This window comes from Nomascus leucogenys, chromosome 20 (genome assembly GCF_006542625.1).
Source record: "Nomascus leucogenys isolate Asia chromosome 20, Asia_NLE_v1, whole genome shotgun sequence".
Taxonomy (NCBI): Eukaryota; Metazoa; Chordata; class Mammalia; order Primates; family Hylobatidae; genus Nomascus; species Nomascus leucogenys.
Window position 1 is genome coordinate 48,687,650 of NC_044400.1, and position 24,467 is coordinate 48,712,116.

Sequence of the window (24,467 nt, forward strand, 5' to 3'; positions counted from 1 at the left end):
TGTTAATGAGCAATGAGAAATCATCTGAAGGTACAAAACTCACTGGTAATCATAAGCAAACAGATAAACACAGAATATTAGAACATTGTAACTGTGGTATGTAAATGTCTCTTGAATACAAAGACTAAAAGATGAACCAATCATAAATAATACCAAAAAGTTTTCAAGACATAGACTGTACGATCATATGTAAACAGATACGACAAAAAGTTAAAAAGTGAGGGGATGAAGTTAGAGTCTTTGTTTTTTTGTTTTGTTTTTTTTCTTGCTGGTTTGTTTATGCAAGCAGTGCTAAGTTGTTATCAAATTAAAATAATGGTTATTTATTTATTTTTTGAGATGGAGTTTTTTTCTGTTGCCCAGGCTGGAGTGCAATGGTGCAATCTCGGCTCACTGCAACCTCCGCCTCCCAGGTTCAAGCAATTCTCCTGCCTCAACCTTCCGAATAGCTGGGATTACAGGTGTGCCCCACCATGCCTGGCTAATTTTTTTTTGTATTTAGTAGAGATGGGGTTTCACCACGTTGGTCAGGCTGGTCTCAAACTCTTGACTTCAGGTGATCCACCCACCTCTGCCTCCCAAAGAGCTGGGATTACAGGCCACCATGCCAGGCCAGAATAATGGGTTTTAGGATAGTATCTGCAGGCCTCATGGCAACCTCAAATTACAAAAACATACAATGAATACACAAAAGTATTAAAATCAAGAAATTAAATTATATTACCAGAGAATATCACCTACACTAAAAGGAAGACAGAAAAGAAGAAATGAAGGAAAGGAAGACCACAAAACAACCAGAAAACAAATAAAGTGGCAGGAGTAAGTCCTTACTTATTAATCATAACATCAAATGTAAACGGACTAAGCTGTCTACTCAAAAGACATAGAGTGGGCTGAATAGATTTTTCAAAAGACCTAATGATCTGTTGCCTATTAGAAACACACTTCACCTATAAAGACACACATAGACTGAAAATAAAGACATAGAAAAAGATGCTCCATGCCAATGGAAACCAAAAAAGAGCAGGAATAACTATACTTGTATCAGACAAAATATATTTCAAGACAAAAAACTTTAAGATGAGACAAAGAAGGTCATGACATAATGATGAAGGGTTCAATTCAGCAAGAGGATATAGCAATTGTAAATATATATGCACCCAACACTGGAGCATTCAGATATATAAAGCAAATATTACTGGAGCTAAAGAGAGGGATAGACCCCAATACGAGAATAGCTGGAGACTTCAACACCCCACTTTCAGCATTGGACAGATCTTCCACACAGAATATCAACAAAGAAACATTGCACTTAATCTGTACGGGAGATCAAATGGACCTAATAGATATTTACAGAACATTTCATCCAACTGCTGTGGAATGTACATTGCTTTTCTCAGCACATGGACTATTCTCAAGGATAGACCATATGTTAGGTCACAAAACAAGTCTTAAAACATTCAAAAAAATTGAAATGATATCAAGCATCTTCTCTGACCACAATGGAATAAAACTAGAAATCAATACCAAGAGGAATTTTGGAAACTAAATGAACACATGGAAATTCAACAATAAGCTGTTAAATAAACACTGGGTCAATGAAGAGATTCAGAAGGAAACTGAAAAAAATTATTGAAACAAATGATCATGGAAACACAAGAGACCAAAACCTATGGGATCCAATAAAAGCAGTAGTTAGAGGGAAGTTTATCCCTATACATGCCTACATAAACAAAGAAAAACTTGGAATAAATAACCTAAAATGCACTTTAAAGAATTAGAGAAGCAACAGTAAACCAAACCCAGAATTAGTAGAAGAAAAGAAATAATAAAGATCACAGCAGAAATGAAGTTGAAATGAAGAAAACAATACAAAAGATCAACAAAAGATTGGTTTTTTTGAAAAGATAACAAAACTAGCAAACCTTTAGCCAGACTAAGAAAAAAGAGAAGATCTAAATAAAATCAGATGAAAAGGAAGACATTACGACTGACACTGCAGAAATTCAATGAATCATTAGTGGCTACTATGAACAATTATATGCCAATAAATTGGAAAATCTAGAAGACAGGGATAAATTCCTAGACACATACCACCTATCAAGATTGAAGACGAAGAAACCCAAAATTTGAACTGGCCAATAACAAGATCAAAGTTGTAATAAAGTCTCCCAGCAAAGAAAAACTTGGGACCTGATGGCTTCACTGCTGAATTCTACCAAATATTTAAAGAAGAACTAATACCAATCCTACTCAAAGTCTTCTGAAAAATAGAGGAGGAGGGAATATTTTCAAACTCATTCTATGAGGCTAGTTTTACCCTGATACCAAAACCAGACAAAGACACATCAAAAAAAGAAAACTACAGGCCAATATCCCTGATGAGTGTCAATGCAAAAATCCTAAATAAAATACTGCAAACCAAATTCAACAACACATTAAAAAGATCATTCATTATGACCAAGTTGACCAAGTGGGATTTATCCCAGGGATGGAAGGATGGTTCAACATATGCAAATCAATGTGATACATCATATCAACAGAATGAAGAACAAAAACCATATGATCATTTCAACTGATGCTGAAAAGGCATTTGATAAAGTTCAACACCCCTTCATAAAAACCCTAAAAACACTGGGTATAGTAGGGAACATACCTCAACATAATAAAAGCCATATATGACAGACCCATAGCTGGTATCATACTGAATGGGCAAAAACTGAAAGCCTTTTCTCTAAATCTAGAACATGATAAGGATGCCCACTTTCATCACAGTTATCCAACATAGTACTAGAAGTCCTAGCTAGAGCAATCAGACAACATAAAGAAATAAGGAGCATGCAAACTGGAAAGGAAGAAGTCAAATTACCTTTGTCTGCCGATGATACAACCTTATATTTGGGAAAATCTAAAGACTCCACTGAAGAACTATTAGAACTGATAAGCAAATTAAGTAAAGTCACAGGATACAAAATCAACATACAAAAATCTGTAGCATTTCTATATGCCAAGAGCGAACAATCCAAAAAAGAAATCAAGAAAGAAAGTACATTTCTAATAGATACAAATAAAATTAAATACCTAGGAATTAACCAAAAAAGTGAAAGATCTCTACAATGAAGACAATGAAATGTTAGTGAAAGAAATTGAAAAGGACACAAAAATTAGAAAGATATTCTATGATCATGGATTGGAAGAATCAATATTGTTAAAATGTCCATACTACCCAATGCAATCTGTAGATCCCATGCAATCTCTGTCAACATTTCTTCACAGAAATAGAAAAAAACATCCTAAAATGTATGTGGAACCACAAAAGACCCAGACTAGCCAAAGCCATCCTGAGTGAAAAAAACAAAATGGAGGAATCACATTACCTGACTTTAAATTACATGACAGAGATATAGTAATCGATACAGCATGGCTTTGGCATAAAAACATAGACACATGGACCAATAGAAGAGAGAACTCAGAAACAAATCAATACACTTATAGTGATCTAATTTTCAACAAAGGTACCAAGAACATACACTGGGGAAAGGACGGTTTCCTCAGTAAATGATGCTGGGAAAACTAGATGTTCATATGCAGAAGAATGAAACTGGATCCCTCTCTCTTGCCATATATAAAAATCAAAATGGATTAAAAATGTACATCTAAGACCTCACACTATGAAACTACTACAAGAAGACAAGGGAAAATTTCCAGGACATTGGACTGATTAAAGATTTATTGAGTAATACCCAAGAAACAAAGGCGACCAAAGCCACAATGGGCAACAAACATCACATCAAGTTTGTGAAGCTTTAAAAAGCTTCTGCACAGCAAAGAAAACAATCAATGGAGTGAAGAGACAACCCTCAGAATGGGAGAGAACATTTGCAAACTATCCATCTGACAAGAGATTAATAACCAAAATATGTAAGGAGCTTAAACAACTCTACAGGAAAAAAAAAATCTAAGAATCCAATTAAAAATAGGCAAAAGATCTGAATAGATATTTCTCAAAAGAAGACATACAAATGGCAAACAGTATAGGAAAAGGTGCTCAACATCAATGATCATCAGAGAAATGCAAATCAAAACTACAATGAGATACCATTTCAACCTTGTTAGAATGGTTTTTATCCAAAAGATGGGCAACAACAAATGCTGGTGAGGATGTGGAGAAAAGAGAACCCTCATACACTGTTGGTGGGAATGTAAATTAGCACAACCACTATGGAGAATAGTTTTGAGGTTTCTCAGAAACTAAAAACAGAGCTACCGTATGATCCAGCAATCCCACCGCTGAGTATATACCCATGAGAAAGGAAATCATTGTATTGAAGAGATACCTGCGCTCCCATGTTTATTGCAGCACTATTGACAATAGCCAAGATTTGGAAGCAACAGAAGAATGAATAAAGAAAATGTGGTATGGAGTTCTCACAATGGAGAACTATTCAGCCATGAAAAAGAATGAGCTCCTCTCCTTTGCAACAATGTGGATAGAACAGGAGGTTGTTAAGTGAAATAAGCCAGGCACAGAACGACAAATTTCTCATGTTCTCACTTATTTGTGGGAGCCAAAAATTAAAACAATTGAACTTCAGGAGGTAGAGATTAGATAGATGGTTACAGAAGCTGGTAAGGGTAGTTGGGGGTGGGGGTGAAAGAGAAGTGGGGATGGCTAATGGGTGCAAAACAAAAGTTAGAAAGAAAGAATAAGGCCTAGTATTTGATAGCTTAACAGGTGACTACAGTCAATAATTAATTGTACATTTAAAAATAAAGAATATCACTTGTTTGTTTATAACACAAAGGATAAATGCTTGAGGCAATGTGTATCCCATTTACCTGGATATGATTATTATGCATTGCAAGCCTGTATCGAAATATTTCATGTACCCCATAAATATATATACCTACTATGTACCCACAAAATTAAAAATAATTAAAAAATTTTAAAATAAAAATGAAGTAAAATCTGCTTGAAAAATAAAAATTTCATTTCACTTTTAACATTGGCTTTAATGTGAAATGGGTTGGAATTATTCAAGAGACCAACTTAAAAAAAGAACTGTGTGAACCTGAACAAGTAGTATATGAAAGGAAAAGCCTTATATGTGAAAATACATTCAACTTGATTAACAATCAAAGGTATGCTAAACAAAACATACATGTTTTTGCTTATCTAACTAGAAATGAGTTTTTTTTTTTTTTTTTTTTTTTTTTGAGATGGAGTCTTGCTCTGTCACCCAGGCTGGAGTACAGTGGCGTGATTTTGGCTCACTGCTACCTCTGCCTCCTGGGTTTAAGCGATTCTCCTGTCTCAGCCTCCTGAGTAGCTGGGATTACAGGCACGTGCCATCACACCCAGCAAATTTTTGTGTTTTTGGTAGAGATGGGGTTTCACCATCTTGGCCAGGCTGGTCTTGAACTCCTGACCTCGTGATCCATCCGCCTTGGCCTCCCAAGATGCTGGAATTATAGGCATGAGCCACCGCACCCAGACAAAAACGAGTTGTTAAAATGTATACTTGATGTCAGTGTAGGATGTAGGGAAATCTGCTAGTCATTCACTACTGGTAGGAGACGTTGAAAGCAAATTTGAGAATCTGTATTAACAGTGGAAACTATGCATAATCTCTGACTCAGCAATTCTACTTGTTACCCTAAGGATAAACTTGGTAGTATGCAAGAAGATTTGATAATAGCAAAAACTTGAAAAATAAATAACAATAAGGTAGCTCTTAAATATGGTATCTTTACTCAACAGAACACCCTGCAGCCATTAACAAGGTGCTGGAGAAAGAGGTTTGCATATGTGCAAAAAAGCCAGTTACACAATGACTTGTATAATGTAATCACAGTTTTGTGGAAATCTATACACCTAGAAAATAATTGAGAGAGGGGTGAACAGTGGTTATCTCAGAGTGGGGTGGAGTGGACACAAGGCTAGCAGGATGGCATGCAGTTGACAGTCAGGGGATGGGACAGACTTGGACGCATATCCTGACTCTGCCACTACAGGAACTGCAGCAACTTGCTCACAGAGTCCTTATCTGTAAAATGGGGATAATGCTACTTCTTAGGGTTTGTTAGAGGATGAAAAGAGATGATGTTGATAAAATACATAGCACAATATCGGGTAGAAATGAATACTAACTGATAGATTTGTAGATTTTTAAATCTGCAATTACCAATTTTCTACAATGAACACATTACTTTTGTAATGAAAGTCCTTTCAAAAAATGCAAACATATGCAGAATTCTAATTAATGATATACATGCTTAAGTGAAAGCAGAGAAGGGAAATACACGATGTCCACAACTTACTTTGAAATGCATCAAAATATAAGATGGATTGGTGGTGGGTATACAGAAATTTACTACAAAATTCTTTCAACTTCGCTATATGTTTGAAAATATAATACAATGTTGGGGAGAAGGCAGAAAAAAAGAGAATGCCCTTGTTTTTAGGAAATACACAGTAAAGTAAAAGTTGAGCATCCGAAATCCAAAAATCCAAAATCCAAAATGCTCCCAAATCTGAAACTTTTGGAGCACCTACGTGATGCCACACTTGACCTCATGTGACAGGCCACAGTGAAAACAAAGTAAAAATTTTGTTTCATGCACAAATTATTAAAGATATAAAATTACCTTCAGGTATGTGTAAAAGGTATATATGAAACATTTGAATGTCATATTTAGACTCAGCTCCCATTCCCAAGATATTTCATGATATATATGCAAATATTCCAAAATTAAAAAAAAATCCAAACTCTAAAACACTTCTGTTCTCAAGCATTTTGGATAGAGGATAATCAACCTGATTTTAGAGCTAAAGGACCATGGTTTATAGAACTTCTTAAAATGATTCAGAAAAAAAGTTGTGTGTATATAAGAGAGAGAACAACAAAGGAAATGTGGTAGATGTTCATGTTTAGGGACTCTGGGCAGAGGATTTACGGGGATTCCTTGCACTTTTCTTGCAACTTTTCTGTTAGTCTGAAATAATGTCAAAATAAAATGTTTAAAAAAGGTGTGAAGTTAAAAACTAAAGTGTGAATCTAAGATCAGTTCTTACTCTGCCTGTCACAACCTGGGCTGGGACCTAACACCTCCAGGAAATCAATGGTATTAAGATATTCCCTATATGGCTGTGTCTGGCGGCTCACGCCAGTAATCCCAGCATTTTGGGAGGCCGAGGCGGGAGGATCACTTGAGGTCGGAAGTTCGAGACCAGTCTGGCCAACATGGTGAAACCCTGTTTCTACTAAAAATACAAAATTTGGGAGGCTGAGGTGGGCAGATCACGAGGTCAAGAGATCGAGACCATCCTGGCTAACGTGGTGAAACCCCATCTCTACTAAAAATACAAAAAATTAGCCAGGCGTGGTGGTGGGCATCTATAGTCCCAGCTACTCAGGAGGCTGAGGCAGGAGAATGGTGTGAACCCGGGAGGTGGAGCTTGCAGTGAGCTGAGATCACGCCACTGCACTCCAGCCTGGGCGACAGAGTGAGACTCCGTCTCAAAAAATAAAAATAAAAATACAAAAATTAGCTGGGCATGGTGGCAGGCACCTGTAATCCCAGCTACTTGGGAGGGTGAGGCAGGAGAATCGCTTGTACCCGGGAGGTGGAGGTTGCAGTGAGCCAAGATCGTGCCACTGCACTCCAGCCTGGATGATAGAGTGAGATCTGTCTCAAAAAAAAGGATAATAGTCTCTATAAATTAGACCATGGAGAGAGATCTCGGAAGGCAGCTCATCAAAAGTCTACCAACCTACACATCATCCTGTGTATGTACTGAAGACCATATATAGTCCCAGGATGAGAACTCTAGAGGCAAATAAAGGGTATGGTTCCTGTCCTCAGGCTGTTGCTGCATCTTAGAGGGGGGACTCGTACTCCAGAGCTTTGGTGCTTGTCGGCTGTCTGCCTTCCCTACTACACATGAGCTCCTCACAGGCAATGCTTAATCCAACCAGCATCTAGCTTGCATGGGGCACTTCATTCTTATTATTCAAAGGAAGGAATGGCTGGTGAATAACAGGTGGGAATGAAGGCATGATGGGTATGAGATATGATAAATTATTCTAATAGAGGGTCTATACCCTTTTCCACAATCCAATCTCATACTACCCAGTGGTCCAAACTACAAGCCAGAGGCAGGAGCTCAGAGAGATGGGAGAGACTGTGGTTCCCCCATCCCAGCTTGGGAAACAGCAAAACCTCTATTATGCAATTCCAAGGGTCAAGGACTTCCTACTCCAAGGGTTCTATTCAACAAACTTTTAAAGTGGCTGCTGGGAGGTGGTTTGTGTTTATAGAAGTTGGAGTGTTTGGAAGGGAGGAGATACAATAGAATGGAACATGTAAATTTCCAACAATTTGCTAATGTTTAGAAAACACAGCTTGAGATTTCACGTAACCTGGCCAGAAGGCGAAGCGACAAATTCATGGTTATGAGAAGGAACTGTTTCACTCTGTTTAACCCAATTATTTCCTTACATTATTGGGCTACAGAACTTTTTTTCTCATAACAAACTTATTAACAACCAACAGATCTCATGTTTTGTAGAATACTTCTGAAAAATCTACTATAAAAATGACAGTCCTAATCATCACTGGAGTTTTACTCCTCAAACTAATTAAGCTATATGGCGTTTGGGTGAACTTAGCCTGGCAAAGTCTGTGCCCAGGTATAAGAAATCCACCTCCTCGGGGCCGGGCACGGTGGCTCACGCCTGTAACCCCAGCACTTTGGGAGGCCGAAGCAGCCAGATCACCTGAGGTCAGGAGTTCAAGACCAGCCTGGCCAATATGGTGAAACCCCATCTCTACTAAAAATACAAAAAATTAGCTGGGCGTGGTGGTGGGTGCTTGTAATCCCAGCTACTCGAGAGGCTGAGGCAGGAGAATCGCTTGAACCCGGGAGGCGGAGGTTGCAGTGAGCCAAGATCTTGCCATTGCACTCCAGCCTGGGCAACAAGAGCAAAACTCCATCTCAAAATAAAATAAATTAAAAATAAAGAAATTCACCTCCTACCTCCTAGCCATAATGCCATCACCAATGGCATGGGTGTGGTGAAGTTGTTTAATCTCTCCTTTTTTTTTTTTTTTTTTTTTGGGACAGGGTCTCACTCTGTCACCCAGGCTGGAGCACAGTGGCATCATCTCGGCTCACTGCAACCTCTGCCTCCCAGGCTCAAGCAATCCTCCCACCTCAGCCTCCTGAGTAGCTGCAACTACAGGCACACGCCACCATGTCCGGCTATTTTTATTTATTTTTTTTGGTAGAGATGGGATTTTGTCTTGTTGCTCAGGCTGTAATCTCTTGAGTCCTCAGTTTCTTTATCTGCAAAATGAGTTTGTGAATCAAAGCTCTCTTTCAAATTTAACAATCTAAAGAATAAAGTGGGAAAAAAGGGGAACTTCCACTCACTGACTTGATTTCCTTGTTGTTATCACATCGAATCCTGAGAATGATGCTGAAGGCATGCTTCAATACATCTGTGCTGCATGTGGGGCACCACACCCAGTCGTTTGTGAACTAGCTCTTCACAATACCGCCCTCTGGGCCCTACGTCCACACTCACCCCAGGCCATGATCTTGACTGAATGATAAAAGGCCAAGTTCTCGGTCTTATTCCCTCAGCTCTGCAGCTCTTTTGGAAATGCCTCTTCAGCCTCTGTCAGGAGGAACTGTGAGATGGGGACAGAATGTAACAGCAAAGTCCCTGAGAGGGACGAGGGTCTCAGACCAGGGAAACTCCTGATGGAGAAAGTGATCTCCTTCTCCACTGGGAATGGGCTGTGAGAGGTGCGTGCTGCCAGGCAGGAGGGCACAGTGGTTTTCAGAGCACTGGTGGCAACCCTGGGCCTCCTGGTGTTCCTGCATTTTAAAGAAAACTATGTAAAAAAATAAGTTCCCAGGAGCCAAAGAAATCAGCCTCTGAGGGTAGAATGTCTGGGTTGAAATTGGTGTTTCTCAGTGACAGGTGTCCCTGAACCCTCTGGAATCATACCACTAGAAGGGCTGCCTCTCTAGCCTTTACCAAGGCTGGCCTTGCCGGCCCTGTGCACCTGAGAGGTGCTTCCACTGTAGGAATGCTGAGGAACAGGCCAGGGCCTGGTCCTAGGACTTTCTTGCAGCTGGGTTCACAGGATCTTTGATATCCATGTTGAATGTGGAAACACATTCAATGTGGTTTTTTTGTTGTTGTTGTTATTACAACATAGTGATGATGTCACTCCTTTTTTCCCTCCTGTAGTCTTTAGGATAGCATATCACAGTCACTTTCATAGATTGAAAAACATCTCATGTGGCCCTTTCCTCTATTCAGGATCTGATACTATTTTTCCCCCATCTAGTAATTAACCTGCTATCCTTAAGACAGGTGTGTGACGAATGCTCACAGCTGTGTGCAACATCACTGACTTCAGAATGGCTCCACTGGGTCTTGATATGCACCAGGCACTGTGCTAGGTTCTGGGGATATGACGGCACCCGGGTGCTCCCTGGGAGAGCGTATAGTCGTGTGTGTGTGTATGTGTGTGTGTGTGTGTGTGAGAGAGAGAGATTGATTCTGGTAAAGCCGGATGGCATTTAGATGAACATTCAGGAAGATTGATCACACCACACCAGCAGTTCAGCAGAGTGGTTAAGCGAGTGACTTAGGATCAGAGTAGTCAGCAATTCCACCTCCATCGCTTACTAGCTTTGTGACTTCTAGGCAAGTTTCTTCCCCTCTGTGAGTTTCAGTGGCCTAATCTGCAACACGCGAACAGTGATAGTTACAGTTTATGAGGATTATTTTGAACATTAAGATAAGGATGCATAGCACTTGCTATAATGTCTGGCATACAGCCAGTACTTAATCACAATAAGCAATTAGCCACTGAGTGTTTTCTATGTGCCAAGGACTGTTTTGGGGACTTTCATCTTTCATGTATTAACTCATTTCAACTTTAAAACAACTCTTTAAGGTGGGAACCAGTATTTTATAGACAACTAAATGGGAGGTTATATAACTTGCTTGCCCAAGGTTATAAAAGTTGAAAGTAGGATAGTGAAGGTATTATTAATGTTGTTATTGTTTTTATTATTATAATATTTCTGGCATCCATCCTAGTAAGTTTATTTTATATTTTATTTTTTTGAGTCCACTGGATTATGCAAGAAGCACTTTGTGCTCCAATAGCTTTTGCAAGAGAGAACTGGATTCTCTACATTTGGGCTGAATTTTATAGGTGCAGTTGCATCAATTCACCAGCAGATGGCAGGATATAGCGGTTATTTTACTCATCTCAAGAGAAGGACTTGGTACAAGAAAGGCCTCAGGACCAGGCGCGGTGGCTCACACCTGTAATCCCAGCACTTTGGGAGGCCAAGGCGGGCGGATCACTTGAGGTCAGGAGTTCTAGAGCAGCCTGGCCAACATGGTGGAACCCTATCTCTACTAAAAATACAAATATTAGCTGGGTGTGGTGGTGCACCTGTAGCCCAACTACTTGGGAGGCTGAGGCAGGAGAATCACTTGAACCCAGGAGGCAGAGGTTGCAGTGACCCAAGATTGTGCCATTGCACTCCAGCCTGGCCAACGGAGCAAGGTTCTGTCTCAAAAAATAAAATAAAATAAAATAAAATATAAAGCCTCAGAAACAAGAATTATGGGCTGGGCATGGTGGCTCGTGCCTATAATCCCAGGACTTTGGGAGGCCGAGGTGGGTGGGTCACTTGAGGTTGGGAGTTCGAGACCAGCCTGGCCAACATGGTGAAACCTTGTCTCTTCTGAAAATACAAAAATTAGCCAGGTGTGGTGACGTGCGCCTGTAATCCTAGCTACTCAGGAAGCTGAGGTGGGAGAATTACTTGAACCCGGGAGGTGGAGGTGGCAGTGAGCAAGATCAGGCCACTGCACTCCAGCTTGGGTGATGGAGTAAGACTGTGTCTCAAAAAGCAAAAAAACAAACAAAAAAAAGAACAAAAAAAGAAACAAAAGTTACGGCCCAAGTAGTGTAGGTGCTTTGCTATGCACCAAGGTTACGGAGTAGGTGATGTGGTATTTTAGATGGTTACTCTATTAGTCAGGGTTCTCCAGAGGGACAGAACTAATAGGATAGACATATATGTAAAGGGGAGTTAATATTAAGTGTTAACTCACATGATCACAAGGTCCCACAATAGCCTATCTGCAAGCTGAGAAGCAAGGAGAGCCAGTCCAAGTCCCAAAACTGAAGAACATGGAGTCCGATGTTTGAGGGCAGGAAGCGTCCAGCACAGGAGAAGGATGTAGGCTGGGAGGCTAGGCTAGTCTCACCTTTTCACGTTTTTCTGCCTGCTTTATATTCACTGGCAGCTGATTAGATGGTGCCCACCCAGATTAAGGGTGGGTCTGCCTTCCCCAGCCCACTGACTCAAATGTTAATCTCCTTTGGAAGCACCCTCACACACACACACCCAGGACCAATACTTTGCATCCTTCAATCCCATCAAGTTGACATTCAATATTAACCATCACAGTTACTGTCATCTTTAAGCCTGATGAGACCAGGGCTTCCTCTAGCACTGGCTGGACATGGGGCTTATTCTGGTCTGGCCAAGCAACGGTGGGGTCAAAAGGCTCCCAAAATTCTACAGAGGCCTCTTCACACAATCACTGCACATCAGAACTCCATCTGGGTTGGTCTCTGCCCACTGTACATTTGGACAATAACTCTGTGGAAGAGCCTGGGGGAGGAAGGTGTCCGTGGAGTCCAGGGGGTCCAGTTCCTTCCCCCAGGTTAGACCTGGTGCTGCTCCTCCTCTGTGGCTGACCTTGCACTTCTCCCAGATCCAGAGGCTGCCTGTGGTGTGAGCCAATCTCAGAGCCCCCCCTTCTACATGAGGGTACATAGCCATGAGCTGGGAGGGAAAGGTAAGCCACAAAATAAATATGGCCCCATGCGAAGGTTTTGGGGGGAGAAGCCCATTATTTGTTATCTAAAATTAACTCAGAATATCATGGGTGAAAAGGCAACATTTGCGTGAATGACTAGAATGAAATGGAAGGCACACAGAGATGTCAAGTTCTGCCAGGAGCTGGTGGTCATCCTCTCCACACTCCCCAGCCTCCCAGATCCTCCTGTACCCTCGTGGGGACAGTTTAAGGAAAAAGTTTGAGAAGCTATGTTCCTATTCTCTGGACTGTACATTCCTGGAAGTAGGCTCCTGTTTGGAGCAGACAAGATGTAGTTCATTAATGAATAAAGACTAGAGTGTGAGTGTGTGTGTGTGTGTGTGTGTGTGTGTGTGTGGTACGGGGTGGAATCCTGTAGACAGGAGCACAGGGCACTGGGTCGTGAGGAATCCACCTGGCTCTGAGTGGGGCCTGACAGCCTGTGTTTCTAACAAGCTCAGCATCAATCATTACTAAAGGATCTGCTGAAAAATCTCAGACACCAGGCTGGGCACAGTGGCTCACAGCTTTAATCCCAGCACTTTGGGAGGCCGAGGCAGGTGGATCACCTGAGGTCAGGAGTTTGAGACCAGCCTGGCTGACCTGGTGAAACCCCGTCTCTACTAAAAATACAAAAATTAGCTGGGCATGGTGGCAGACACCTGTAATCTCAGCTACTTGGGAGGCTGAGGCAGGAGAATCACCTGAATCCAAGAGGCGGAGGTTGCAGTGAGCCAAGATCGCGCCACTGCACTGCAGCCTGGGCAGTAAGACGAGACTCCGTCTCAAAAAAAAAAAAAAAAAAAGTCAGACACCCCTGGCCTCAGTGCCTGGTCACTTTCATTTTTATGGCTGCATTACCAGAAGTACTGGTCAGGGTCCTATGAGGATCACATGACTTAAACATGTGACAGGGCTGGCAATGTGTGTCTTGCAAATCCTAGGTGCTTAGGAAATGCTGGCCGTTTGCATGTTCATGGCAATTGTCTGTGAGAATATTCATGTTTTTTTCTTTTTTTTTTTTGAGTCAGAGTCTCACTCTTGTCACCCAGGCTGGAGTGCAGTGGTGCCATCTTGGCTCAGTGCAACCTCTGCCTCCCGGGTCCAAGTGATTCTCCTGCCTCAGCCTCCTGAATAGCTGGGATTACAGGTGCCTGCCACCATGCCCGGCTAATTTTTTGTATTTTTAGTAGAGACAGGGTTTCACTATGTTGGCCAGACTGGTCTTGACCTCCTGATCTCAGGTGATCCACCCGTCCCAGCCTCCCAAAGCACTGGGATTACAGAGGTGAGCCACGGTCCCTGGCTGAGAATATTCTTTAACCATTGGGTGCTAGTTCCATTTAGATACTGTGTAGAAATGGGCAATGTTTTGACCAAATCTTCCCTGGAACCACATGGGAACTGGGGTGTGTCTCCATGACAGGGAATGTCTCTGATTTTGCCAAGTAGCCGTATCTGGGAGATGGCAGACATGTGGAAGAAACTTGAAGCATTTGGACAAAATTAAGTTCTAAAAATGCTGAGGAAGTTTTAGAGGCGGCCATGTGGAGAGGAGTTTATATAATATAGTCTGGTAAGGCTACAAATAGATTTTAAAGGAAGCACAGCTCAGGGCCACCTGCTTGCAATAAACTAGTTCAGGGTAATTCCCAGAATCTTACAGTACCCACTGTGGACTGAATTGTGTCTTCCCCCAAATTCACATGTTGAAACCCCAACTCTTTGTGAGAGTAATTAGAGATAGGGCTTTCTGGAGGTGATTAAGGTTAAATGAGGTCATCAGGGTGGGGTCCTAACATAAGAGGATTGGTGGCCTTATGAGAAGAGGAGAGAGAGCACTCCCTCCTGAGCAACCTCGGGAAGATTAGAAAAGGCTTGTGAGCCAAAGTGAATGGTGCTGGTGGGTCCAGAGCACACTGAGGAGAGGTCACGTGAGGACACAGTGAGAAGGCGGCATCTGAAAGCTGGAAAGAGCTCTCCCAGGAATCGAATTTGCTGACTCCTTGATCTTGGACCTCCCGGCCTCCAGGACTCTGAGAAAATAAATTTCTTTTGTTTAAGCCACCCAGTCTAGAGTATTTTGTTATGGTAGACTTAGCAGAGTGATATAGGGCTCTGATTTGAAAGAATCTTAGAAGTTATCCCACCCAACTATTTTATTTCATAAATGTGCTTCCAGTCTCAAGACTGGAAGCAAGCACTGGTCAGAAGACAAGAAAAAACCTACAATTTGTCCCCTACTTGTAGATGAACCTACGTGTGCAGAGTTGGAACCCAATATTCCTTTAAAGTATAGTAAAAATAGGTTTTGCACTTGGAAAGACTGAGCATTGTTTAGAGGCCTTAAACACCCCCCTACTAAGGGTAAGACACTCTGCTAATTGCTAAGACACTGAGAGGTAGAAGATCTCTGCTGTTTGTTAATTGACTCACCAACCATTCAGGCAACAGATATTTCCTGAGCACCTGTTATGTGCCAAGTACCGAACTTGATTCCGGGGATGTAGAAAGAGTTTACTTTCCAGGAGAGGAGACAGGTATATAGATACATGACTAATATAGTGTCATAAGTACTAGATTCAAATATGTCATATAATATGCTATATAGGACAAGGAGCTACAGAGTAACTGTAGGAAGATTAGAAAAGGCTTGTGGGCAAAGGTGGGCAGACAGTGGTTCTGGTAGATTTCCAGAGCACATTCCAGGAGAACAAGGTGCACTCCCACTGCCCTGTCCTCAAACAGCATCATCTCTTTCGTATCTGGATTACTGACTGCAACATCATCTTACTATCACCTATACCTACTAGTGTCTCTGGCTAATATATTTGCCACAAAGGAGTCATGATCTTTTTAGGCCATGAATCTGGATCATTTTCACTTCCCCTGCCTAAAACTTTTCAGAGGTATCTCATGCTGTCAGGATATTTAGTAGCATGCAATAATGAAGATGATTAAAACATCAAATGTACATAGTCCTTCTTATGTACCTGGTGTTCATTGATATGGTTTACATATACACTTGGTTCTCATTATTTGTGGATTCTGTATTTGTGAATTCACTGACTTACTAACGTTAATTTGTAACCCCCAAATCAATACTCATGGTGCTTCTGTGGCTGTTCCTGGGCATGTGCAGAGTGGCAAAATATTTTGAGTCATTAGATGCTTATGTTTCTAGCTGAGCTCAAACAAGATGACACTGTGTCATACTGTAAATGGGTATCTTCTCATGGCCCCATTGTTTGCATTTTGTGCTTTTTGTTGGTGATGTCACTATTAAAAATGGCCCCAGGCATAGTGCTGACATGTTGTCTAGTGGTCCTAGGTGCAAGAATGCTGTGATGTGCCTTACAGAGAAAATGCGTGTGTTAGATAAGCTTTGTTCAGAAATGAGTCATAGTGCTGTTAGCCCTGAGCTCAGTGTTAATGAATTAACAATACATATGCAAATAAAGTGCTTTAACAACTGAAACACACATAAAACAAGGTTATATATTGATCGGTTGATGAAAATATTGTGACCAGAGTCTTGTAGGAACCTAACCCCATATTTCCCTTGAGAGCAATGGTGCAGTATTCACTAACGCCTTGTTTGAAGTGACTTTCTATAACATAACTACAGTGAATTATGACTGTTGACTGCAGTAACTCACTTAAAATTAATAAGAAACGTATACAATAATAGATGAAGTCTTTTCTATTGCATGCACAGCTTTCTGGTGCATTGTCCCCCCTTTCTTTCCCTGGCCACATTGGCCTTCTTTCAAGTCTTTAAAATTTATGTTTTGTTCCTGATCTCAAGGATCTTGTCAAAGACTATTTCCTTTGCCTTCTCACCCCACTCCATCTAAACCAGCCATTTTAAAACCCTGTTATTCCACCTCATATCACCTTTCACTTTACATTCTTAGCACTACTTACAGTTTTATTTAATTCATTTTTTGACGTCCTGCCTTCTCAACTATTCAACTCATGAGGGTGGAGCCTGCGAGTTGCCTGCAAGTCTTAACTCTGCTTGTTTGCTCTTAGGCAGAGGAGGATGAGCATATGAGGAGGATTGGGAAGAATGCTCAGGGAGGGAGGAGGGAATTGGGCTTTATTATCAAGAAGCAGGAGAGGAGAGAGTCTTCCATCAAGGAGTGTCATGTGCCTCAGACATAAGGAAAGGATGGAACAGTGCACCTGAATTTCATATCAAGGAGGCTGTTGGTGGGAAATGCAGGAAGGTTGTAGAGCAGTGGAGATGCATGCTGGGGTGCAGCAGGTTGAGGAATGCATGGGGCATATGAAAAGGAGGAGAGAGAACTCTTATGGAGCTTGGTTGAGATGGAAATGATGAAGGGAATAGTTACAGTGGACAAGGATATAGGATTATAGGATGGTTTTGTAGCAGGTGAAAGATAAATACCTTTTATAAGCCAAGGAGGAAAAAGATAGTTGAAAGAAATTGAGAACAGTAGAAAGAATGGGGGAAAATCTAGGATCAAGTCAAGATCACTAGTGAAGAAATACACCTTAGAAAGATGTAGAGATATACACTTTTCCCCTGGAGCCTAGAGGGAAAGAGGCAAGGGTGATTTTAAGTGGAGACAGTTCTAGATGCAGGGTGGGAAGCTGGAAGACTGTAAACTGTGAGTTTCTTGATGTAGGGGGCAAGGTGTCTGCTGTAAGGGCTAGATGTGAAAGCTCAAAGTGACAAGGTTTGGAATGGTGTGTGGTGGAGGGGAAGAGCAACCACTGAAAGGCAGCTGAGCAGTGCTGAGGGTTGGCCTCAGATGGCCACCAAAAATCTGAGTGATGCCAATGCATGTAGTTCTGGCATTCTTTCCCTCTCCCAGCAGTGCCCAGCAATCCAGGTAAAGGCCCATAGCATGTGGGTTACTACCCTGGTCCCAGGTTGAGGTATAAGGCAACAGGGCTTGGGTCTTGAGAGTGCTGGCAGGCGTGGCTGAAGCAATGGACCTGGAGCCTGCACTAAATGATTAGGGCTGTGTGGCCAAGAGGTTGGCTAAGGAAGAAGAAAGAATCCTGCATGGTGAGGATCCTAATGAGGTTAGGGGGAACAAAGACAAGACCGGTGACCTGGCATCCTTCAGCATGAGGAATTTGGAGCCATAAGAGATGGTGGCATTGACACATTAGTGTCTATAATGAAGGACATGGTCCAGGATGTGGCCATGGAAAGTGAAATGTAGTGGAAGTGAGGATGACTAGAGTGGAGAAAGTCAGAAAGTCTTTGGGCCTATGGTATTGAATGATCTGGAGCCGCTGGGAAGTCCCCAGATGATGGCAACAAGTAGGGAAAAGGACAGAATAGGCCAATGACATGAACCTCAAAGGAAGATAAGGTTTTCAGATAGGAGGCAGCTTGACCATCTAGAATTTGCAAAGGGAACAAGAATAATGCATGTACCACTTTCAGGAGACACAGAATGAGGGGACCAGGCTGGTTCCACTGGAGTAAAATACGTAGAAGATTATATTGCAAGTTCGGCCAAAGATGGAAATGGTAAAGGGCTTGGGAAGGAGACTCAGAGAGAAATAAAGAGAAGGAAGGTCTGTATTCACAGTACCTGGGTCCTAAACAGGAGAGTATACTGGAATAATCTTGAGGGCTAGTCATTATCCCAGAGCCTCTGATTTAGTGGGTCTGGGATGGGGCATGAGAAACTGAATTTCTAACAAGTTCCCAGGTGAGGCTGATGCCGTAGGTCCTGGGACCACACGCTGAGAGCCACTATTCTGAGGCATGGACATTACGAGAGAAGCTTGAAATTGCCTGGGGACGGGGGGATAGATTAACCGGCAATCTTTTCAGTGTGGAGACTTGGTTGAACCATGCATTATCACACTCATTTTAGAATTGTACTCCAAAAAACAAACATAAAAAGGAAACAGCAATTCTACTCGAACCTGACTGAGCCAGAAAGAAAGAGACTTTGGGGACTTCTGTCTACTGGCTTTAAGGTTTTAGGTAATAAAAACTGTAGCAGAAGACCAAATGATAGAAAATGTAAAGTGAAGAGAATAGATTTTCTCACCAAAGCATGGAAAGATAAAATAAAATAGCTTACCTGTTGTGGATATTGTCTGTTAGGTTTCTCTAGAAGTTTAACTTCTCTTCCTGCAACAACAAAAAAGTTGAACACTGAGATCGGTGGGTTGCCTCCTTTTCACAGCCAGGTATTTATCGTGAATGTGATGGCAGGAAGCGTTTCCTAAGGGGCACTGGGCAGTAATGTGGGGAAGGAGTTCCTGGCTTGGAACAGTTTGCCCAGAAAGGCAAGGGGTTTCACATTTATCAGGCTGGGGTTTGCAGCCCAGCTCCTGACACTCAGCAATCAACTCACAGTTAACCACAATTTCAGTCTGTAAAACAATATTATAGTGAGATAACATCATATAAACTGTTGATCACACACTGGAAATGTTGGAGTTGTCCAATAACTGAAAGCCATCTACTATGGACTGAGTATCTGTGCCCCCTGCAAATTCGTGTGTTGAAACCAATCCCCAGTGTGATGGTATTAGGAGGTGGGGCCCCTCTGGGGATAAAGTTAGTACCATTATAAAAGAGATTCCAGAGAGCTGCCTTGCCCCTTCTGCCTTATGAAGTTATAGCGAAAGATGGTTATTTATGAAGCAGGTCCTCACCAGACGCCAAATCTGCTGGCACCTTGATCTTGAAATTTTCAGCCTCCACAACTCTGAGAAATTTCTGTTGTTTATAAACCACTTACTTTCTGGTATTTTCTTACAGCAGTCTGAATGGACTAAGACATTCTAGTTGTTATTACTGTTGATAAACATTACATGACAATGTGCCTCTTCTCTGATGGACAAAGTTTTGACTAAGCGAAAAATCCCACAAAAAACCAAAACAATAACAAAAACAAGCAAAGTTGAATGAATAAATGTGTGATATTTCAATAAAATACACGACTTAGAAAATAGCTTTATGATGTATAGAACTTAAGAAAGTAAAACAAATGTTCAGATTTTTATTCACTTCTCCATGATTATTAGAATAATTTACTACATATGGACACATCGTTCTCAAGAAAGGATCTTATTCCACTCCCAAGTAGACTATAGATTGAGATAATGAGCTCTGTCTTATGATATTGGAATGGTTTTACATCCTTTCAGTGATTTAATTTTATATTCTTGTCAGCGAAATATTTTCAGTTGGTTTTTTTTTAAATTGTTCAATAACTCCTTAAGATCTGATACATTGCTCAAATGTCCCATGATCATTCTATTATTCTTAATTTTTATCATAGTACTCACCATTCAATTTAAATATTACTTGATAAGGAAGACATGAGAAACGGAAGTCCATGCCTGCAGGGAGATAACCCTCTAGCAGGGGAGAGCAAGGAGGTGAGAAGAGTTTACAATGAACTACAATATCATTCAGAGTTCAAACAATGGCATCAAAGGGATGCCAACAAAATCCTGAGGCGGTTCAGGTAGGGAAGAGCGTGTAACTGGGCGGCTTCGAGAAGCTGACAGCACCTGAGCCAGGCACTGAAACAGAGAGGAATCATATCGGATGAAAAACTAATAAACGGGCCGGGTGTGGTGGCTCATGCCTGTAATCCCAGCACTTAGGGGGGCTGAGGCGGGTGGATCACCTGAGGTCAGGAGTTCGAGACTAGCCTGGCCAACATGGTGAAACCCCGTCTCTACTAAAAATACAAAAAATTAACCTGATGTGGTGGCAGGCGCCTGTAATCCCAGCTACATAGGAGGCTGAGGCAGGAGAATCGCTTGAACCCTGGGGACAGAGGTTGCAGTGAGCCGAGATGGCGCCACTGCACTCCAGCCTGGGCAACAAGAGTGAAACTCTGTCTCAAACAAAACAAAACAAACAAAAACAAACAAAAAAAGAAAAAGAAAAGAAAAAAGAAAAATTAATAGTGACCAGGTGTGTCAGGAGGGCCTTTTAGGCAAGGGGAATGTGACAGAGATGAGGCAGAAAGAATGGAGTGTTATTTAGTCAACAAAGAATTCTGAACTCCTACTGTGTGACAAGCCCTATGCTATGTACAAGAAACTGCAGATTTTAGGTAACAAAAACTGTAGTGAAAGACTGTTAGAAAATTTAATGAAACGTGGAAAGAACAGGGTGGGATGCCAGGTGGTGCGTCCTACAGAATGACAGCCTAATGGGAGCAGTAAATATTCTGGATTGCTTGATGTTTAAGGAGGAGATTCAGGGGGAACAAGGATTTCCATGGAGTATTAAGAGTCAACCTAGGGAGTGAGATGTGAAGAGGGAAGAAGACAGAACCATATGATTTGAACATCTACATCTATGGGGTGAAGGGTTCTGGGTGAAAGAAACAGACAAGCAGCAGTAGAAAAGGTTTGAGGTACAGGGCTCTACAGTGCCTCAGATGAAGAGAACAGCTACCAGCCCAACAGCATCAAATGCTGCGCAGACGATCCAGACCATTTTTAAAACTGGATTTTTATCTTGACTTTGATTATACTGTATTCCCCATAGAACAAATCCAAAATCCACCTCTCAAGCTACCCCCTTTGTCTCCTAAGCACCAGACCCATATTTTGCATGTGGATGATGCAGCATTTCTGAAGAGAAGACCTTAGCAGTCAGTTCCTCCACAAACATTTTCGGAAAGATAAAGAAAGCAGAGGGCATGCATTTTAGTGACTTATCCAGGCCTATGCAAGGAATCGGTGGGGAGGAACCAGGACTTGTTTCCTGGCCTCCTGTCTCAGAGTGTCCTCTGTGAATTGATAACGTCACATAATTCCTGTTTTTGTTTTGAACAAAGTACCCAACTGTCTGTTAGAAGCTACTCTTAGATGTCTGCACACTTAGTAAGCTGCTACTGAGTGCCTAAGAAGTGCCATGTAGAGTGCTAATAACTGAGAGTATAAAAGGGGAACAGAACACCCTACTTGCCCTACCATGCAACTTACCAGGTGGTTGATAGACAGATCAAAACCAGTGGTAAGTGCTTCCTAGGAAACCAACTGGATGTGGCAATTTGGAGTTTTAGGTGAGAATCCACTTAGAGTGAGGGTTGGACCCTTTGAGAGGGTAGCATTTAAACTGGGATCAAAAAGATGAGATGGGGCCAGCTAGGTAATGAAAAGCTCTCACTAAACCACTGTGCTGTTAAAAAACCTTAGGTGGTTCTGTATTGCCTACCAAATCTTAAATATCCTCAGCTATGCATTCAAGGCCTTCTACAATATGACATCCATGGCCTTCCAAGTTTATCTGGGGAACTCCTCCAGCTACTTTCTATTTCCAGCCAAACTAGACTTTTCATTATTCTTTAATGCCAATGCTTCTATACCTTTGCACATATTATTTTCCCCAGTTGGCATGCCTCCTTACCAATCAGTACTTTTTGCAAAATTCTATTCATCCTTCAAAACCCATTTCACACACCACTTTCTCCAGGAAGACTTTAAAAAATTCCAAAATAAAGGTAATTACTCATTTAAAATATTTCTAGGCCGGGCATGGTGGCTCACGCCTGTAATCCCAGCACTTTGGGAGGCTGAGGCAGGTGGATCATCTGAGGTCAGAAGTTCGAGACCAGCCTGACCATCATGGGGAAACCTTGTCTCTACTAAAAGTACAACACTTAGCTGGGTGTGGTGGCACACGCCTGTAGTCCCAGCTACTCAGGAGGCTGGGGAGGAGAACTGATTGAACCTGGAGGCAGAGAGTGCAGTGAGCTGATTGCACCACTGCACTCCAGCTTGGGTGACAGAGTAAGTCTCTGGCTCTAAATAATAAATAAATATTTCTAAAGGATCTTTAAGCTCTTTGTATCAGTCCATTTTCATACTGCTATGAAGAAATTCCTGAGACTGGGTAATTTATAAGACAAAGAGGTTTAATGGACTCACAGTTCCATGTGACTGGGGAGGCCTCACAATCATGGCGGATGGTGAAGCAGAAGCAAAGGCACATCTTACATGTCAAGAGGCAGGGCAGCATGTGCAGGGGAACTGCCCTTTTAAAACCATCAGATCTCATGAGATTTATTCACCGTCACGAGAATACCATGGGAAAAACCCGCCCCCATGATTCAATTACCTCCCACAACACGTGGGGATTATGGTAGCTACAATTCAAGATGAGATTTGGGTGAGGACACAGCCAAACTATATCACTCTATCAAGGTGGACAGCTCTGGTCATTTTCCATCTTGGATTATAGCACATAATTCATTTATACAATGTTCCCTCTATCAGACCATAAACCCTCAGTAGAGAAGGCCATGGTTTCATCAGTGTTTATCTGCACATTGTGTCCCTTGGCACAGTGACTTGCATATAGGTGGTACCGTGCATGTTTTCAAACAAATTTGACTTAAAAATATCATTGGCAATTTAAAGATGCCTAATAACAATGTATAATATTATAACACAACAATGCTCACATTTTATCGATTCTAAGATGTACATGTATTCATTTACCTTTTAACATATCTGGAATTGGAATGTATCTCAATCATTGGCACATCATGGTTACATTGGCAGCATTATTTTCTATCTTTGTGTTACACAAGATAATGGTACATGTTACAATCAATGGCATCTAATATTTAATGAAATGTGGCATTTAATCCTATATTATGATTTATTTCAGCAATATATTATGTAAAAATTTTACAAACAATACCCTATATTGAACAAGTGTCTACTCTGTGCACAGTTATACAAAGAAGTCCTTCTGAGGTGGAACTAACAACATCCAGGGATAAAGTAAGAAGTTTATGAGCTCCAAGAACTATAAAGATCAGGTGTCAAAATAACAATAACCATGAAATAAGATGCATCAGAGAAGTATTTTTTCCCAGAATGACTTTTTGAAGTAATAAATCTTTTAAAAAATAAATATTTTTTGGTATACTGCAGGTGCCTGGAAAATATGTGTTTCCATACATGGATACAAGTATAAATAACTCATTTGTTCAGCAAGCTAGCACTGGCATGACACTGGCTTGTACATGGGGAAGACCTGATGCCTGGTACAGCCAATCAGCACTAAGCATTGTGGGAGTTTGGGAGAAGATGTAATCCCACTACAACGACGCTTCCAGGAAAGGCTTTATGGAAACATGAGGCCATGAGAGATACGTAGAAATTAATTAGGCAGAGAGGACAGTTTTAGTAAAAGCAAAAAGGTAGAAAAGAACAGGACTTGTATGAAAGACAATGGAGTGACCCATGTTGGATTTTGGGGTCACAAGATGGATATGGCATATGTGGCCAGGTTACTGAAAGTAGGTCCAGGAGACCAAATATGACATGATTGGCAAAAAAAATTAGGTTCTGAAGTGGCAAATGACAAGATGGAAGCAATATATTAGAAAGCATGACCTACCAGTAGTAAGCAGAGAAAATGAAAAGGGTTGGGTACAGAAAGACTTGCTAAGAGTTTACCTTTTGAATTTAATGATGAGATAAAAAAAAAGCCCGGTGTGTGGTGGCATTGAAGGGAATCCACAGGAAGAAGCAAATTTGGAAGTGATT

The 24,467-nt window shown here is 41.4% G+C and overlaps 1 protein-coding gene across 1 annotated transcript in view; it reads right to left on the minus strand.

Moving 5' to 3' along the window:
- Positions 1–24,467, minus strand: part of C20H4orf19 (chromosome 20 C4orf19 homolog) — a 133,107-nt gene that overhangs the window by 12,255 nt on the left and 96,385 nt on the right. Inside the window, exon 2 of the mRNA XM_004091659.3 lies at positions 19,013–19,062. The gene's annotated coding sequence lies outside the window, so the exon portion shown is untranslated. The remainder of the gene's footprint in view (positions 1–19,012; positions 19,063–24,467) is intronic.